The 21,195-nt window shown below is 37.9% G+C and overlaps 1 protein-coding gene across 2 annotated transcripts in view; it reads right to left on the bottom strand.

The window, feature by feature from the left end:
- LOC117603082 (uncharacterized) overlaps window positions 1–21,195 on the bottom strand; it is a 56,267-nt gene that overhangs the window by 29,404 nt on the left and 5,668 nt on the right. For both annotated transcript variants that reach the window (XM_034321841.2, XM_034321840.2), the window contains exon 2: window positions 3,220–3,267. The gene's annotated coding sequence lies outside the window, so the exon portion shown is untranslated. The remainder of the gene's footprint in view (window positions 1–3,219; window positions 3,268–21,195) is intronic.

Here is a 21,195-nt window from a genome sequence, read left to right as displayed (position 1 = left end):
GTTGAGATTTAACCGAGTGGATATTTTTTTTCAATTATCACGTTCGCTAGTCGAAGGAAATTTAGCGAACGCTGGGTGAAAATTCGATGCGAACGATGGATAATTAAATTTCAATAAGGAAACCTTGACATTTGCGCGGGGGAGATGATATTTGAAAGATGAAGGCGGGAATGAGAATGAATTGACGTAACGAGTGACGAGCATTTTTCCAATTGATGTAAATAAGGCTGATTCACGATGACACGAATCGATTCCTCTGATTTTCTGATGCTTTTCCTTTCTACCGACCTTAACATGGTAATGAAGATTGATGTCGATGATGGATCGCTGGTGGCGATGGTAGAAACAGGGAAATATCGAGCTTCTTGAATAAAATGAAACCTTGTGAATCAAATTTAATCCCAGCTACGCTCATCTCGATATAATTACTTTAATTTCTTCAAGAAATTCAAAAATTCTTGACTACTCGCACTCGCAATTTTGATAATGAAGTAATTATTGATTTCAATTTGGAAATTAGTAATTAATGTAATCTCTAATAATAATCTTATCAGTATGTTTAATTTAGATATGAAAATGTCATATAAAATTATGCAGATCGTGGATTCCATAAAGGTCATTAATCAGAGAGTATACATTTTTTTTTTTTTTCAAAAGTTCCAGTTTAACAAAATCAAAAATTCATTTCTTTCAGTTTTAGTTTACATATATCAATAAATTGGACAGTAATACCGGTCCATTTATCTCCCAAGAGAGTATCAATTAAAAAGAGCACAAAGTCGACGAAAAAGTTCAGCGAAACAGACGATTGACATTTTCAACATGTCCAGTGAAGAAGAGAGACAGCTTTACGATTTTATTGATTGCTCGTCGGATGACAATACATTTCCATACTTCGAAAACGAACTTTTTTATTGGCGGCAAAGCGTGGGCAGCTGAATAATTTCGTGCCTGCAGCATCGTATTTCTTGCCGGAACGCGTTACGTGTGCCACTTGTTCCATTAGGCCGTCGTTCTCCAAAGGAACATCAAGGGATTTGGCTCGGCTCCAAATCATTTCGGCCATCTGCTAGCGAGATCCCTTTCCACAAACAGGAATCTATAATTTTTCATTTTGACTACGGATTACCGATCAACTCCTTGCATTCAGAAGAGAAAAGCTCTAGTTGATCACTTTTAAATGATATATATTCGTCCTTCACATCACGATCACAATCAAATTACTTCTTTCAATTTTTCAATCTTCTGTCACAGTACTTTCTATCATTTCAGATCAACGATACACATGTGTCCGTAGATGATTTCGTTCTGCATCGGGAACAGGTGCAACGGGAAGTCATTAAACGAAATGTCCCCTCCCTAGGCGATGACACGATTTGTACTACAATCAAGGGAACAACCTTGACCCCGGATTATCGAGCTTTTTGCAAATGTTTCCTTGTTGGATCGAAACGTCCTTAGCGCACGGCTCGCTATCGTCCCGCCGAGTTACGTTATCGGTAATAACGAAACGCAAATGAGGGAAACATAGGTCCTTGCATAAATGTGATTAACTCTGCAACTCTGACGGGAATATAGTTCATGGTCATGGCGAACACCGTTGCTCGTTAGCATCGTAACGTTCTAATACCAGGCAATCGGATTTCGATTCATTCGCGACGAACCGATCGAAGGATCCTCAGCTTTGGACGAAGGAAACAACGATACACAGAGTAGAGAGGTTAATTAATATTTAAACGATAAATTTCAAGAAATTAACAATTTTTCACGGTTCGTTGTAAATCAGAGATTAATATGTACAGGACAGAGTAATTTATTTAAACAGTGGGGGATATAATTAATGGACGAAATGATAAACCGTGGACATTCATCAAGGGATTAACGAAGGTTGATTTCACCGTGAACGATGAAATATGACGATTTTAACTTTGCCTGGGATTTCGTAGGATCTCGTTTTAATGGAGTGTGTTCGTAACGGTGAGACTAGCTGAAAGGGGGGAAAATCGAAGCGTATCGAGTGGTTCGATGACGACGAAAGTGGATTTGAGAATACTTTTGCGAACAGGGGTGGAGAGACGGGTCTTCCAAGCGGATGGCGTTGATTATTGCGTGGAACATGTGGTGCACGATTGATCAAGCACTTTCAGGCTTTGATGTCTATACAGGGAATTGCGAACGGATATCCGCGAACCAATTAACGATATTAATATTTAAATTGCTATCATTGCAAGGATGTAACGTCGAATACCGCTAATGCAATTTGCGACACGATACAATTTGAAGGTGTTGTAAATTTTATGTTACTACAAGTTCGTTAGTGTACCCAGTTTGGTAATCGAATTACTATCACTAAATTCAGCGATAAGGAAAGCTAAGATAGTTCTGGCGAAACGTAACTAGCACTAATTGCGAATTTAATTGTCCGTAGAGGATTTATGATCGCGAATGATCGTAGAGCACGCGGAGGGTGACTTCCTTCGTGTTAGAAGTGGCTTCGGTCGATGCTAAACGCTATAATTGTCTTACTATAGAGCAGAGGGATAATCCCGTATCTCTGTCAGACAGCCATTGAGCCTTGGGTTTAATTGGAAACAAGACAAAGAAGTTTGTTTTAATGAATCTTTAGGAATAATGGGGAATTATGCGATTGTGATAAACGCCTATTGATTTAATCTTTGAGCAGATATCTTTCATCCCCTTTTGAAGAAGAAATTTAACATTCGTTTTACAGTAGACTCTTGTTATGTTGCCATATGACCGATTCGATGTTCATACGAATTTTTAAGCATTTTAGTGCTACTTTTCCATCAGATACACTTCTATGTTCTTTTCCTTCTCAATTGAGAATTTGCACCTCCCACAACCCCCTTCTAAGGCGATATAACGAGAGTGTACTGAAACGGCTTTGACGTGGCGATCTCGAAAACTGGGTCGCTTTCGCTTTGAATAGAATTGACCGATTACAGGGACAGATCGAAGCAGGTGTCGAGTGTCAAAATCTGTCGTTGAATACCGCCAATACCGGCATGTGTTTACGACAAGATTGAATCGATAAACGCAAGACCGACAGGAAGTGGTAATCCTAACTACTTTCCTGACGCGTCAGTTATCGGTTCCTCGATATCGATTCAACGGTTTATAAGCAAGAAAATACGGGATGTTTCTCTTTAAATTAATCTTCGTCGTGCTAAAGTGAAAACATTAGTTAAAATTACATACCCTCTGATTAAAGAATACAGTCAATTGTTCCACGTCTTGTCAGCCTTTCTGAAACAGAAAAGGAAAGGAGAATGTTAAATTGTGCCTAACGTTAAACGTTCGAAACTTAATATATTAAAAGGATGCAAACAAGGGTAGGTGGAAAGAGATCTCTTGCACGGAGGGCAGACTTTAATTAAACTACCATGTAACGAGTCGCCCTCGAAGCACCCTCTTCCCAAATTCCGTTCTCTTCATCATTTGCACGTAACTGTTGCAAAAAATTTTAATCCCATTACCCGTAATTTTATCCACGGTACATCAACACGTTTCCATTATGAAAATTACACATAACCGATGGTATCAATCGAATCGATTATTTCACGCGAATTGTTCATCGTTCGATTAGTTGAAAGCTCAAAATACATCGGGAAACAATTATCATTTATAAAAACGCGAAGAAATTGAAAAATTGACATAATATAGTACTAATTTGTGCTAAAAAGTATGATAATAAATAAATAAAGGATCGAGTTAGAAAATTAATTCTAAATATCCTTAACGATCCATCTTATCGTATGTCTGACCATGCATGGACTTTTCTACTGCTCCGGTCAACGTACCAGCGACTGACTTCCATGAATAATTAAATAAAAGATCACGGAAATGAAGAGAATAATGAAAATTACGTATGCAATTAACTCTTCTCTTTATCATATCCCAATTAGAATCTCCAACGTTAAATCGCGAAACATTCCGAATTCCCTAATCATCTGATTCATTAGAAATACTAATCATCCTCGCGTAGTGATACGTATCACGCGTTGCCAAAACAAAGCCTATCAATACGGGAAATGAGAAATGCGTGAATAAAAATTTGCTTGGAAAGGGAAAGCGTGTCGTCGTCTCGTTGAAAATTCACCTACGCACTTCGTGCACGCATGATTTAACCCTGACACGGATGGCAAACGGAAAACGTACGCGAAATTCATGACATCGAGGAGGAATATTCGGCTCTGCGAGTGCCTCGCCTGTTTCGATACTTGTTTTAATTGACCTCGATATACGCGAGTTCAAACAGTATACCTGTTACACGCTAAAACTGGAGCGTTTATTTTCGCGGTCGATCGTACGTACGCGTGTACACGTTTTCTTTCTCGTTGACGCTTTGCAATCGACTTTTTTTTGTTTAACTCCTTTCATGCTTCTGGATTATTGAAACGTCAATCAGCGATCGTTTGTTTGTTGAATCTCCTGTCTTTCGAGGTAAAAAATTATTTCATTATTTGATTACTCGCCGTTCGCGTCTGATCGTGAGTATATAAAACAGACGATCGAGACCGGTATTTGAAAAATTTGATGAAAACTTCAATGTTATTTTCTGACAAATTTACTTGGCTTACGTTGAAAGTTCTACTTGACGTTTCGCATTCTTCGTTCAACTTTCGATAGTTTCATAAAGCTCGATGTAAGCAAGAAATAAGAGACTCTTGACTGAAGAAACAGGGTAAACTGCTTCGCTTGAAAATGCTGATTTTCAGAGTTTCTTTATTAGATCTACGTGTGAAACAGCTGGTACCCATTGTTTCTTTCCTAATGCAATTTTTCATCGTTATAATAAATTAAAAAAAATGTTTCCAATGTAATTGGATTTAATTCATCGCCGATAAAGCAAAAAGGGATTAATTACCGGTAATGTATTTTCATTATACTCGACGTAATATAATATCGTATTAATGAAAACTTCCCTTACGCAATAATAAGGCTGAAACAAGGCTCGTTTGGCTTCCAATTTACGCAGCTAGGATTTGCAATTTACGCAATATTACTGCGATATGGTCGCAGTTATTGGCGGTAAACGCGTAGCATTCAACGCCTCGAGCTACTTCCCGACCCAGGAACGTTGGCAAACCTTCCGGTGCTGCTCGAGAGTAACCGGTGGAGTTCGCTAAACTAGCTATAAACTCCATTACATTAACAGGGGAAATATCAATTTTCTACTTTTCGTATAAAAGGAACGGTGTAAAATTTGAAATGGAATTGAATTAAAATTGGGGCTCTCTTCATGGTCCGCCGTCCGAGGGTTAACTAATATTTCTAATCGATTAAGACATAAAATTAAATGTCACGCTTCCATTCGCATAATTCAACGACCTTCGTCTCGTCGCTTGGCCGTCAAGATAATTTCACGAGACTCTCGATGGTTGAATAAAAAATCGTTCAATAAAACTGTTAAGCCGCTTTTCGTGCGACCAACTAAATTGCCCGCCCCTAAATAGGCCGAAGCATTAAAAGTTTCAATAGGAGAAGCTTTCCCTTGCGAAGCCTGCGAATCTGGGTCAAGGTTGACGAACCCTATGAGCTTTTGGACGAAGGAGACAACCTTTGATAAAGATTTAGCTGAGCATTCTTTCCTCTTATTATAGGAAACAATGCTTGCTTGCATTCTGTTAATAATTTTCATTTTCTTTCATTACAGTCATAGCAGAAACATTCTTAATTAGTCAAACAGTATAAAATTAAAAAATTAAAATAATATGAAACACGAAGTTAAATTAAAATTGAGACTCTTAATAAGCCAATTATCCACCAAATCAGTTCAATCAATTTACGTGACAGAAATCGATTTAATCACTGAAAATAACCCAGAAAATCCGGAATAATGTTTTCCACGACGTTGTAATTGCAGCAAGCTCGATCAAGAAATAATTCCTTTAATACTCGACGCTCGTTCTCGTTCTTTTCCACCGAGTAAAAAGTCCCGATTCTTTTTCTCGGACAGAGGAATCCAAGCGTAGAGGATCGTAAATCAAATTGTAAGGGCTCGTAGCCCTTTAAAGGGCTCTCGAGCTTTCTTCGAACTCGCAGACGAAAGCGTTTCCAGAGAGTCGAGGTAAAAATCTATTTAGCTTCGTTGCAGTCGAGAAAGTAGAGAAATGACTGGTTCTAGCGACGAAGAAGAAGCAAGAACGATCTTCTTTCTACCGAACGAACAGAGTGACTGACTGGTGAAATAACATTTGTATTATCGATCGTGAATCGTCGCGAAAACTCGAAGGTTTTCCAGTTCGAATTTACAGAAAATCGAATCGGTGTCGGGGTTACGTTTCGAAACAACGATTCGTTGGATCTCGTCCCGTTGCATTACTAGCATTCATTCATTTGGCAAGCTCGCCGATATTTATTATAAACTAGGACGATTTTCTTAATCCCGTCTGTATCTATCATTTCTTTTTCCCCAAATCGAATTTTTCCTGAAAGATCGAACGAGGCAAGGTAACTCAAGAAACTTATGTAAAATTCTTAGTAGTCGTTTACGATCTCGGAGAACCTTGGAGAAGTTTGTTAAGAAGAAACGCAAGTTTCCTCGACGTCAAAGTTGGAATATAAAAGTTAAGTAAACAGCCGCTAGTTTAGAAGCTTTCATATTAATTATCGTTAAAAAACTTTTTCGTATTTAATCGATCATTACTGTTTGGTAGCTATGTAACAAATTTCTCATTCCGATAACTTTGTTCATTTTCGAGTGGTATTTGGAAAATCATCTTCGACGAGGAGCATGTATAAATTTCATCGCATATTCGACGAATCTCTGGCCACATTGAGAGCGCCTCTCGATTCTCTATTATTTCAGGATATTTAGCCGCGTGTTCGGTCGATGACTGCATCAAGGTAACCGAAGCGTTACGCATTAATTCGCATCCATACCAACAGCGAAACCGTCTCTATACCGTTGCTTCAATTAAACGCGAATTATTATCGCTCGAGTTTCAATTAATCCGGCAAGGATCCCCTTGAACGCCCACGCAGGTCGACGAGCTCTACGCCAGGTCGACGATACCTGGGGCTGCTTCGTCCTGGCTTTGTAGGAATACAGGTCACAGCTATTCGGGTCAACGGGATACGTCCTTCGCTCCTCTATTCCCTTTATGCACTACCATGGTGTACCATGGTTATTTCTGTACACGAGGCTGCAACTGCACAGCCGTTGTACACGCCCAGCCGCTCACGGCAGCTTCTATTTCGTCGATGATACACTTTGCTTGCCGGTTTCTTCTCTCGATGCTACCGATTTTATTTTTAAAAGCGCACAGACGTCACACGATCGCGTCTTCGCTCGATGATCGTCTTCCTAACGAACCACCCGTCTGCCTTTCGAGACCCGACCTCGATAACCCCATACCATAGTATTTATCCATCTTCGTCAAGGGTTTCCAAGAAATTTTTAACGATTCTTTGAGTGGAAGGATGGTACGAGTTGGAAGGGTTAAATAAAAATTTTGAAAGGGTTGATTTCTGTGGATGGAAGGGATATAGGAATGATAGGGGTAACCGTATGTGTGGAGAAATTTCGGGTAACTCCATATTCTCAGGGAAGGGGTGGTTTTTATGATTTAAAATAATTCTATTCTAAAGCTGTCGTAGCAATAACCTCTCTAAAATATGAATCTAAGAAGAAGCTCATAATCGAATAGTTTATTTTCTTACTTCGACGAAATAACATACGCCAACAAGGTCTGCCAATTTCTTTTAAACCGTTCTAAATCTACCGGTATCATTTCGATCTATCAAAACCGCAAACGACAACGTCGCGTTTATTTCATTCAGTCTTGCCGGGTACACGTTCCTCGAATCCAGTACAGAGTTTCAATGTGCGTCATCTCCATTTTTACGCGATTCCGCGCCGGCGAATACCGTCCGACAATTTACGGTTTGTTTACGATCAACGAGCCGAACGATGAGAGCATAAGCGACCGTTAATGCGAATCGACCAAATGACACCGGGGGAACTCGTGCGGTTCAGAAAATTCGTTGGCAACGAGTTGAAGCAACGCCAATGGATACAATAACGAGGGCTGGATAAGAATATTTCTTGGCTGGTGAAAGGGATCGAGGAATTACGAAAACGTAACACGAATGAAAGTTAAGGGTGCGTCGAGAATCGCGACCAATCTTCGCCTCTAATTACATCATTTCCGGCTCGTTTGCTATCCAATAGACGATCCTTTTTTCCTCTTTCGTATCTGATTTTTTCCGGTAAAATTTTATTTTATTTAAATACTCTTTGACGTTCAATGTTAAGTTTTTCGCCTCTGATGCGTAATTATTTTTTTCTTGAAAATTCGTTTCAGATAAAATTTCTGAAAGCAACGCGCTCGAGGAGACACGCGAATTCAACGAGGGCAGCAATTAGAGGGATCTCGAGGAACATCAGGTAAAAGGAAAATGGCCAAACCACCACCTATCATCGATGAAAGTAGGTCGAATTGCGGGGAATCGAAACTCGATACGATCCATTAACCAAGTCGAGCAATACCGTAACGAATATTGCTACGATTCTGTCGTCGATGGATCCCTCATATCGACTCACTTTTACCGGTTGATTCTTCTGCGATCATGTATCATCTTACTGTTCTTTCTTTTCGTCTATTAACAATATCGATATTGAGAAGTTTTGATTGTATTAATGAGCTGTATCAGTCTCCATCTTTCTTTTATTTTTGAATGTAATTTAAATAGTTGCTAAATAAAATAATAATAATTAAATGGTCGATTTATAAATATCGAGAGTTCAACACGATTCGATAACACGAAAGTGTCTCTGACTTTTGATTCTTTTTTTTTCATGCTGCCTATTTTTTATCTTCAAACGAATCACACCACGTGTAAAATGCTTCATCCGTCGAAACATGTAACATCAAACGTTACACGTGCCCGTTCGTTCACTTGTAGCCGTTGGAAATTTAATTAAACAGGAGTTATTGTCGAACATGGATTCAACATACCCTCTATTCGTGTTTGCTCGAGCAATTGTTGAACGTTTATACAAAATGTCACGATGAAATGAAATTCTGTCGTTGCTTCATTAATCTCGCGAGTAAAATACAGCTGAATTGTTGATTGATCTGTCATCGATATTCGGAGATTTGGAATTTTTAAAAAATTTTATTCAGAAAAGAATTATAGTCTGGCTTAACTACGAGAATCATCCTATATACAAATGTAAGGTAACGAGTTTTGGCTTAATGTCACAGCTGGGGAGCATGTTAATTAGATAATTAACTGGAAGACCGAGTTACCTTGAACGTTTCACGATGACGTACGCTTGTTAATCTTAATCAACTGTTTGGAAGGTATCATCCCTCCATCAAGGAGATACTAAATTTTGATTTATCTTTCACTTCAAGAATATGAAAAACAACAACTATCGCTATTAAGTGATTGCTAAACCACAGAAAGTTAAATTGTTTAATTAGCACAACAGCAAACTTCTCCCTATCGAATTTCCTGTTAAATCATAATCCTCCGGAAGTTAGTTCCAGCCGACTTATCGACTGAAACGCGCAGAGCAAATTGCAATCTTAAACCTGGAACCTAACGCGGTGCCAATTTTCTTCCTATCGGATTTCCTGTGCTTTCAGATCCCTTCGAATCACCCTCTCGTTTAATTATTAAAATTACCTGCTGTATTAGTTTCCTCGTGTACCATTTTCATTTTTATTGATAAGGGACATCAGAACCATTGACTTTTCACGAATAATTCTTATCTGTTTCTAAAAAAAATGAATGTATTCGAGATGAATTTCATTTATAAAATGTCTCGTTTTATTATTTCCTTGCCCTGCATTTTAAGGTAACTAATACATTACACGAAAAACATTTTGAGGCGACTAATATATTACACCGTGTGAACACGTCCCCTCCAGAAATGTCACCGTGCCTTGGCTGAGACAGATGTTCTCGACACCACAACGTGCACACAATTTTCAACATGAATATTTCACAGCTTTAGCGCAATTATCTAACAATAAAATAGAAGACGTTCCATTTCAAATAATGCGAACCTTGAAAAAGTAGTAAGAAATTTTGTAAAAAATAAGAATAGGAAAAATTAAATGACAATTATGTACATTAGCTGCGAATAAATGATAGTACCATCTATTTTCTTCCAAATGCAAGTGATTAATTACAATTGCGACAGGATACGACAGGGTTACACGTGCATCCGACCGAGCTTGGATATACTCGCGGTCTGACCCGTTCAATAATTCAATGCAGTTTCGATCCGTTTCATCGGACATGAAAATACACGGTGTTCCGAAAAAAAAAAAAATAGTAAAACGATCTCCTAATTATCGATCGGGGGTGTTTCAGCCTTGGTTCCAGTCGAATTGGGGTGGAATTCCTCAAATTTTCAAATACTAAGTGTATGGATGCATGACTGTATAGATTTTTCAAATTTAAAAATTCGAATGCCATGGCTGCATACTTTTGCTATTGATCGAAAAACAAAAAGACACACTGTATAAATCCTCGAGGGGAGAATCGTCGAGCAAGAAGCGTTGCAAAGCAGTCGATACGGATTGTTTGGATTGACATTTAGAAATGAAAATTACGGATGAAAGGGATCTGAGTTAGATCTGACTAAGTTCCAAGCGTAGCTGTAATTTGCTACGATTATTGAAGATCGATTTAGTATGCACAATTATTACGAGGCGTGATTACGTTTGATCAGACACGTAAATCTTAACTAAAAACTCCTCTAATGAGAGTGAACGAATGAAAATGCAAAAGAAAGCAAATCCCTGGCTCGATTCACGGCATCATGAATTTAAACTACCCCTGGAAAACGAAGGGATGGGGTGACAGGGAATTCTTGATCGTCGAACACTGTTTGCCGAAAAAATTTGCGGTATAACAGAATGGAATTTAAATTGTAACAAACGTAACTATGTAATCAGAGATAATTCTAATTAAGTCAAATTATTTCAAATTCCTATTTATGATTTGAATTCTACGAGTAGAGTTCTCGAATGTTTCCATTGATCCGGGTAGAATAATTAAGGATCTTTAATTAAGATCTCCTTGAATAGATCTGGGAATACTAATCCTTAAATAATTGAGAACCTCGTCGGAAGTTTCTAAACGATTTTAAAATTAATCTAGTTCAATATCAGATAAGTGGTATATCATGTTGTGTTAAAAGGGAAAATAAATAAAAATTAAATCACACTAAGGCGAAGAATTTAATTGAACATATAAGCGCAGTAGAAATATCAGCGCTTAGTCAGACAGACGATTCAATGTTCTTTTTCTTTCACTTTCGAAAAATTCAAACATCCCGTAACAACTCTCTGGTTCCATCAGAAAGATAAAGAGGATCGAAGTATGGTTGTTTAAAATTCGAGCAGCAATCCTGTTCTCGCAGTTATTTGTCTTCGCTTTCTTCCGATAGATTCATTGAAATCGTTTCTACGCTATACTTTGAAAGCTTCTTTCAAGGCGGCGAGCGTTGATCGTCGAAAGTTGGTCGTCGTCGAATCGTTAATGTCGAAGAAAATACTCGCGACGTTTCTATTGTTTTCTTTCGAGATCTTCTTCAACTCGTAAAGTCCACGAAGATCCTTGACACTCGACAACTTTGTATTCTCCTTAAACATCGAGCAGCTTTCGAACTTCGACATTTACCTCAGTTTCTATGAGTTCTGTTTCGATGAAATCGAATCGTCCAACGGAGTTTAATGAGATTTAACGCGTCCCCTCGTTGATCTTTCTCTTCCTGAAATATTTCAATCCTGTCTCCGTTCGATCCTACCCTGTTTCAGATCTTATTAAAGGTCGAAATTAATCGATTCGATGGAAGGGAACAAAAGGTATACACAGTTTCTATACGACGCCTTCAATTGGTTCTTTGTAATCGACAATTATAGTGATTAACACTAAATTAGGATATTCTACGTCATCGAATTATTCGATACGTTCACTATTATAGAGGCTACAAATTGAATGTAATTTACTAATCGAAAGATAGGGATAATTAAGAAAATTTTTAACAGCGACAGTAATACTAAAGCTATGATTAATTATCAACGCTCGGACGGCGCGCGGACCATGGAGAGAGGCTCAGATAAGAACAATCAAGCGATTAATTCGCTCGTTTTCATGGAAATTTCGCTTCCCGCTGCTATAACAAGCAGTAAGGAAGCTATTCAGAGAATTTTACGAGATAGCAAGTAACCCCTGAGCTCGATATTTTTCATGTGTTGAAATCGATAGATCTATCCATTCCGCAGACTTACAAGACACCATAAGAACATAATGACGCATGTATGCCATTGATAATCGTAGAATCCTGAAACTACAGATTTAACACGATCTGATACGGAGTTCAATACTAATGAACGTCAAAGCCTATCGGAATTCGATAGAAACAGTACTGCTCGTGTGAGATCTGATACGTGTTAGTCTAATTCAATTGAGATACAATTTGGATGTACTTGAATCATTGTAATTCGATTAAGAGGATTTTGATAGAATACTAGATGGGATTTGACACGGATAATGAGTTGTAATGTTCGGAATTTTCATTTGACGAGGTATGTTTTAGTGATCCTTTGACAAATGGAATTTGGTATTTTGGATATATGTGAGATACGATGCGAGGCATTTTGGATATGTAAGGATACAAGTGATTTTGAGAATTTGGGACACTACGTTAGAGTATTTTAGGTCATTTCAGATATTTTAGATATGATATAGGCGATTTTGAATATTTTGAACTTGATTTACTGTGAATACTTGGCACTTGATAATTGTTCTTTTAAATATTTGGAGCACGTTAATGGCCCTTTTGAGAATTTGGGGAACGATTAGGACCATTTTAAGTATTTATTCAAAGCCAGCATATTAACCTTATTTCTCTCAAAATTTATAGATATATCTTCACAGTTTAGGGAATCATTAGTGCATAAACTAACAGCGTATGAATTATCCAAAGAACGTTTAAAGTAAAATGACCGCAATTAATGTTACGCTATCTCTAAATAAGCTTAATGGTGTTTTCTGCTGGGAAATTTACCCAAATCATTACGACAACGAGTCGGGCAACATTTGGCGGAGATTGCACAGTACCGCGATGCTCAATAAATATATGTATTTATTAGCAACGTGAAATGTAATCATCAGATTTCCGTTTGCATTTCGGCATGCGTTCAAACAACACACCTGTACATTCACGTACACGTAGAAATGAATATTTAATGATATCAATGGTAACGAGGTACAAATAAACATGAAATAAATTACTGTATAAAAGAAAATTTCTTGACTTTTCACTTAGACGTATTCGATACAGTTCTCAGTTCCTAATTAACTCTTAATTGCTATCGAGGAAGCTTATGTAACTGAACCACTTTAGCGAGAAAATTAATTTCATTGCCCCCCTTATTTTATTAATTCAATCTAGCAGGTAAATTTCATTCGACTTCATTCTATTTTCTAAGAAATCTTTGATTTTTTGTTTCTCACAATTTCATCCATTCCAGCCATTTCAACATTTACAAAATATTCGTTCGTTCGATTTTTCCCTGTCGAACATTCATTGCCAGGAACACGTGTAGCTCATCAATTTCCACAAGACAAGTTTCGTTCGTTTTATTCTTTATTTCTGTTCACGTAACTAAATGCACACGCCAGTGTTTCACTTTTGTCTGACAATGAATATATTTACAGAGCATCGAGGCCGAAAATTGGATTGAGCAATTTGTTCATGACAGGAGGATAGTTATTTCTGGGCTGAAAATTGTGTTTCATCGATGGAAGAAAAAGAATTTCGTATTCTACGCGCTCGTATGTAGCCGGGTTTGTTTTCTTTCATCGAAGTTGGCCGAGGTAAAAGCGACATTGGCAAATAAATCAGTGCTCTTTCGAGCAAGAAAACACGAATCCTTGAGTGATCGATCAGAATCTTAGAACAACTAACGTTACAGATAAAAAGGTGTTCCTTTGAAGTAACGCAAGTTCGAAGCGAAATACGTTTCTTTTCAATCAGATTTCAATGATATTGCATCGATGATGTTATACATGTTAAACGGTACGATACGAAATTGTTTTCAAACGAATAAATTTAGATTTCTTTACTAGGTATCCTCATCGTCAGTCTTTTTATCGAGATTTCTACTCCCGAGTCAGAGGGAAGCTCCTTTTCCTTGAATATCGCTTATTTTCTATCGGCGAACAAAGGAGCGTTAGAGGGTTGCAGAGGGTGTTATGAAAGATCCAGACGAAAGGAAAGAAAGCCATGGGAAAAAGGCTTGCCTCTGTTCTCGTGACTGTTCACTGGCCGCTTACGTAATCGACGTTTCTTCTTTGCTTCGGGAATAAAGATTAGAACATTTTTCCCTTAACGAATCCCCCGTGACGTAGCACAAGTGATTTTCTCACCCTCTGTCTCGACAGTTATCCCTTCATTGAAACGAGCAGCACTTCGGAGGAGTTACAAATAATGGGGTGTAACTTGCACTAATTAACTGTGGGTCCGTTAATAAGACGGGGAGAAACGAAGGTAAATTATATAGATCTGTTTAATCATTTTTATAATTGTTTAATAATAATTTTATGAATTTCATGTTTCAATAAAATTTTGCAAAATTTTTAGCCTGAGTGCAATTAATTAATAGCAAAAGAAAGGGGATAGTCTATCTAAAGAACACAAATTTTCACAGTTCATTAACCAGGCGAAACTAAGTGAACGATTCACCGCGAACAGGGATTGTCCGGGGTAGTTTTCAGATTAAATATGGCGTCAAAGAGAATCCAATCTGCGATCAATTATCCGCGATTGAAGTGGTCGTAAATCGAGGATCGTTTCGGGGGAGAACGACACGGTCAGATTTTAATTATCGTTAAACGGCGTTGAACCGCGATCGTGTCGCGTCGATGTTCTCGCGTTACGTGACTTCCCGCGATTCGAATCGTCCGAATGGATTATAATTAGCAACAAACCCTCTCTGGCACGTCTGGTTTCATTTACAGGAGGATCTGAATGTACTCCAGATGAGCTGTTACGTTTCGTCGCTACGCCAACGCCAATTCCGTTCGCGTAAACAACGCTCGATCATTATTCCAGAGCCGTTGAAAATCTCTTTTTGATCTGGTAAAAATCTCGCGAGCAGAGTAACGAGTAGACTTCTCTATCTGGCCGACTTAAATTTTCGTCATAGTTCATATAGAGGGTCACTTTTTAATCAAATTTCTATGTTTGGTGGTATGGAAAGGGCGAAAGTAAAAGGGATCCGTGTCATCTGAATCGCAACGCTGATGGCAAATGCCAATTTTATAAGATGAAAGATCGCAAGAAATCTCCGTAATTTAATTCACCGTCTATTCTTGCCCCTTACTCAAAGAACTGCTTTAAAGGTATCGTCGAATCAAGAGGAAGAAATATTACCTATTTATAATTTTGGAAATCGATATACTAATTATATCGTGATGTAGCAAGAAAGTTTCAGTGAAACTTCCTTTTATCTTCTACCTGTGCGAACCATGAAAGATGGATTCGTGACCGTCAGAAAATAAAGTTCTAAATTCTAGCAATATCGGATTCTGACAAACGAAATTTATGTGCTAAGGTAAGCTCCATACAGAAACTTTATTTCCTAACGAACTTTTCGATCTTCCGAAATATTACTCAATTTTACCCTATATAAATAAAAAAAAAATTCTACGATGAATTGGTTTTCAATATTGAACTTAACAAAAGTCTGTATACTTCGAGCTTCTTATACTTGTTTAGTTTTTAAGAAAAAACCTTCTTCCTTTTTCAATAAAGAGAAATTTAATTGATCGCAATTGGATTATATAAATGGTTCATCCCTAATGAGTCAAGATCTCGGTACAGACATTTCATACGCCACGTTATTTACACGACATTAGGTTAGTGGATACAGAGTGGGCGGTGGCGACCTACGCAGCATCCCTTTTGACTTAATTCGTTGAAACTGTCCTCTACAAGTCCACTAGCATTTCTTGAACCATCTAATTTTAACTATTTATTATAACGAAAGGGAATTTCAATTTCATTCCAACCTACAGTCCACGTGATCGTCGTTACCCTTAAAGCGTGTTCATTCAAGAAGCTTCTGAATGGAATAGAGATGTCTATTCAGACATCTCCGACGAGGTATGTTTGCAAATTTCGTTAGACATTCTTCGAGAACGAAAAATAATGAATGCTTTCAAAATCCTTGATAATATTCACCCTTCGTCTTCCTCTGTTCTTGAGGACTTTGTTGTTCATCATTGAATAACCACAAAAACCTATCCTAAATGCGAACGTCACTGATATATAAACTGCTCCTCTCTGCTTGCGACAGTTTACAGAAACATGAATGGGGGTAGGAATCTTGAAACATTTGTACCTTGGTCTGAAGTGTAAAGAATGAACGGGGGTGTTCCTTTTGGAAAATTTATGGCAAATTTCTGTGGTGCTTTTTGTATTTCAACGCAGCGAAGGCAAACATGTTTCAATCTTCTATTTTATGTTTATTATCACAATTTTTGTTATCTTTTTTATTGCTCGCGATGGGATAGAGAATAAGTCAATATTTAAGTATCCGCGTGCGGAAAGGGAAAAACGAAAGTCGTAAGAGGATTGATAGAATATATACGCTCGATGTTTAAAGAGGGTATTGCTCCACTGATACTAAACCCAGATTCTATTTCTGGCACGAACGAAGCTTCAACGATGCATGCGATTTAAGTCGCCGCTGTACGATTCCCCGTGGTCGTTTTTGATTCTTAAACGTACTGACATTATCATAAACGTGCCCCGGTAACTGTAACGCCACGACGAACCGCGTTGGCATGATTTTTACAAGCGACGCTCTTTCCTCTTGCTATTGTTAAAGGAACACGCCGAGATCGCTCACGAGATACCGGTTTTATCGCTGAATTACTAGTATAAGTCTATTTTTCTTTCTCCATGCTTTTCGACGCGAGCAATTGCGTGTAAATTGAAAGTAGTGGCTTGGAAATTTACTACTTTCAATCCTTTCACCGTAGCCATCAATAAAAGAAAACATTTTCGGTGATTGAACTTAATAAAATAATTTATCAAATTATTTATAAATTATTTGCCTCGTGTACTGAACTGAAATTGAGGCTACAGAGAAATTTTCTTTTTCATTTTTTAAATCTACACCGTTCTATCGAGAAAATGAATAGACGTAATTAAAATATTAATAGCGTAACGTTGATGAGAAAGTTTTTATCATGAGAAGAGGAGGCGAGTTCAGGTGCGTAATTATCGGTGATTATCTAACGGCACTGATTATGACTTAATTGTTGAATAATTGCTGATCGACCGGGATCGATAAAAGGTACACAGAAGTTGATATCAAATTACATTATCCTTCGATCCAATCAAAATCAATGTATAATATTTAATAGCAAAAATGTTAAAAATCTCTGAATTGCTTAAATAAAATATTATAAAATCAAATGAAAATTTTGCTAAAAAATATATCGATTCAAGAATTTTCAAAATACACAAAAGTGTAAAGAAAATGTTTAATAATTTTCCTATCCTTTGTTTCACACCATTTTAAAGGGAAGAATAATAAACAGATGAAATTTATGCAAGAAAGAAGAATATCTGTGGCAGGTGGTGCCCTGTTACATCTTCTAAAAGATAAAACCCCGTGTTTCCCACTTAAGAAGAAACCACAACCTGACCCCGTTTTCCGGAATAACCTGATCCACTGAGAAAATTCCTAGAGTGAAAATCTTCGCTCGACGATATTCAAGGGGGTAATTTTGTCTCGGTTTCCGAGAACAAACGTTCAAAGTGAACGTCGCCCGCAAATTAATGAACACGAAACTTACGAGGCTTTGTAAATCTCGTTCGCAACCTTCTCCGTCTCTACGAGAATATATTCAAACATGTCGAATGAAAATTCACCATTAATTAACGTAACTTCAAACGAAGTCGAAAATCCGAAATTTAATTAATCCTAATGTCGGTGACACGCGCATGGTTAAGTAAAAAGAGAATGAGAATTTTTCACGACCCGAGCACGCTGAGTAAAGATGAAAGGCCGACTTATTATCCCCGGTAATTGGCAGGATAATAAACCGATGGAAGCGAGGCTGAACGACGCCGCTTTAAAACTTCACACTCTTCCGCTTTTCATTTCGCTCCCGAGTGTTTTTAATTTCAGAGTTCAATGATCAGGGGAGGTTTAATTATTTCGTGATTGCTTTTTGATGGTTACGCGTGTTCCAATTATTCTTACGGATTGAATAACGGTATAGAGAATGAAATTTTAAACGCGCGAAACCGTTGTTAATTATAATTGGAAATAAATTAATTAGTTTGTTAATTAAATTCACGACCAGGTACCATTAAAGTATCATTAATTTAAAAGGCTTCGTTTAAAGAAAATTTTCTCTTTAACTATCAGCTTGAACTACTACTTAAATCTTCGTAAAGTGAAATGAATAATTTTTGTTTCTAATGAATTCAGGTTCGTTAGAAACGCAAGCCGGAACACTTTAACTTCGCGACGAAGTGTAAGTAAAACGTCAGACTCTCATTTCGCTGTCCCTGTCATCAATGTTGCAGGAGAAGTCGAGAAAGCTGGAGCGAGCGGCTTGATTCGCTCGCTCAATGTTTCAACAACGCCCCGGGCATTCCGTAGTTGTGTAATAATTTCATAAAGAAACACGATCGACGAGAGTTCTCTTTCTTTCTTTCTTTACTCTCGAGCGTCAAGAAACTTCTTTTCCACTTTTAACGAGTTACCCCGGGGATCGCGAAGGGGGTAGCGCGACATAATCGACATGCCAAGGGAAGTCTAATTTGCCTCGCGAGTCTGTCACAGCAGGTAGCGTACATTTTAGTATTAATGAAGCTTACGAGGACATAGTCAACGAGAATAAATTGTATTCTCAATGAAGGGAATACAATTCTAAGGATGTCGATCCTTTGAATCGTACATACACGTTTGAAAGTATAAGAAAGAATAGACTGGTTATCATTTAATTATAATAAAAGTAGTATATTAAAATCGGGCCTCTCTCCATGGTCCGTCGTTCGAGATAAAAAGAAATCTTTAGCCACCTTTATAGAATATCCTACCGAGTATCGGCGATAACTTGCCACTTCGAAGTAAAGTGGCAATATTACGGTGAAGAATAGCGAAATTTTTCCATTTAAAGTGGCAATGCTATATTCGATATTCTTCTATATCGTCTGCCACTTATTATAAAGAGGTCCGCTTATCCGGCCCGTTGAAAAGCCAGCCTTTTACCCGAGGCTCTCGAGCATTTACATCGAGGATGTTCCTTAAGTCGAAGCTGTTTACTCGTCCGCGAAGCACGGCAGAAAGGTATCGATTAATTGTCGACCGACGTGTAGTCAAATACAATACAAGGAGTAGCAGAGTGTCTGGCTTTGGGTCGAGCTTGATAAGCAGACACTGCCTTGTCAAAGGCAACCACCATCGCCTTGTGCCTTTCAATTCATATTGCCAAGAACAACGTGTACCAGGCTGGATAGCTCGTTACAGGTAGGCACGTGTGTTCGTAACCTCTTGTAAAGAAGATCAGCAGCTAATATACTCGTTACAAATTTACATTAAATTTTACTCTTTTGTATTCTGATCAAAAGAATAAAATTATAAAATGAATTTTCAGTATTCCTGTATTCAGAAATTCTACCATTATTCAAGAAAATTTTTCAATTACACAACTTTCTGTTTTCACTCCTGCATCGAACATTTTCATTATACACAAGTATCGAAAATTTTTAGTATTTTCGTAAAACAAAAACTCCACTGTTAGTCGATTAATTTCCGAATGAAATCTCTACGGTTCCCGGAAATTTACCTGTCCCAAATAATCAGGAAGTTATATACGATTCTCCCGTGATAATTCGTTGTACTGAACATTTTCATCGTAATTAAATTAATTAATGTTGCAAACAGAATGTTACTCTGGCGTTAATCAGTGAATTGGCAAACAGAACCACTGTAATTCCGCGAAATGTTTCAACCCTAAATCTCGCGTCTAGACGGAAAAAAATCAAACTGCTCTTGCAGCGGTTCTTCCCCCATGGATTCCTGAAAAGTCAGTCGGGATGGAAAAGGGTATTCTCCGTTGGGAAAACAAAGGATGATCGAGTGTACGCGAGTGTACACAGAGGAGTACACGTTCTCGTGAATCTTACGATTGAAAATCTTTCAGCGGTATAAGAACGATCTTTCAATTTTAACCCTTTCGCTTTTAAACACGATTCTAATGAAAATTTCCAACCCTTCGAGCTTCATCGGGTTCTTTTGTCCAGCAAGCCAGTTATTCGCAACTGTACTATGTAATTCGAAGTTACAGGATCCGATAGGGAAGCATACTCGCCGATAAGAAGCAGTTTCGCTTTATTATTTCCTTCCGTCGTGTTGCTCGTTCGATACACCGGTTCGCTATTCAAAGTTTCCCCCCGTGGGTGGTGCACAATATCTTTTTCAACGAAACGCGTGCAACAGGGAACAACGATTGCAACTGTACATGCAATTTGCGCGGTCTTGATGTCGCAGACGCTTCGCGACACGTGTTCGCCCTCCTCGCGACAGGCAAGCTAAGCGACACGCGTCGAATTGCCACCCCGAAGAGAAATTGATGTCGCCTACTCTATATATCAGCGGCCATCGTACCCAAGTAAATTATATTTATTGAAATAGATCTTTCGATGTGCGTTCATTTTGAAGACAGGGTGGGTAGAAAATGGAACACATACGGTATTGATGTACTTAATGAAACTCTCGTGGAGGATTAATGAAGGATGATGCTGTGTAATGGAAATGGTAAAATTGAACGTGTCTGAATTCAATGGATTCAATTTTGGAGAGGGCTGGATGAAAAATAATAAATTATACTCATTGATAGAGTCTTCCAGTAGAGGATTGATACAATATCAAGTGTTTTTGGAATGATAAGTTACTAAAATAAATATTTTCTTGACGGAGGAATAACACTCAAAATAATCAATTACATATATTGAAATTGCGAAGTGTTAGAAGAAATGAATGGAAAGATCGATTATATTTGATGAAAGAGGTAGAAAGAGTGACCAGGAAAATTGGACACACTAGAAATAGAAGCTTCATCGAAATACTATCTGTTATTTATCGTATGAGATATTTCGATAAGAGATTGATGCGA

The sequence above is a fragment of the Osmia lignaria genome, chromosome 12 (genome assembly GCF_051020975.1).
Source record: "Osmia lignaria lignaria isolate PbOS001 chromosome 12, iyOsmLign1, whole genome shotgun sequence".
Taxonomy (NCBI): domain Eukaryota; kingdom Metazoa; phylum Arthropoda; class Insecta; order Hymenoptera; family Megachilidae; genus Osmia; species Osmia lignaria.
Note: the sequence above shows the minus strand (reverse complement) of the source record. Positions and strands in the feature narration are given on the sequence as shown.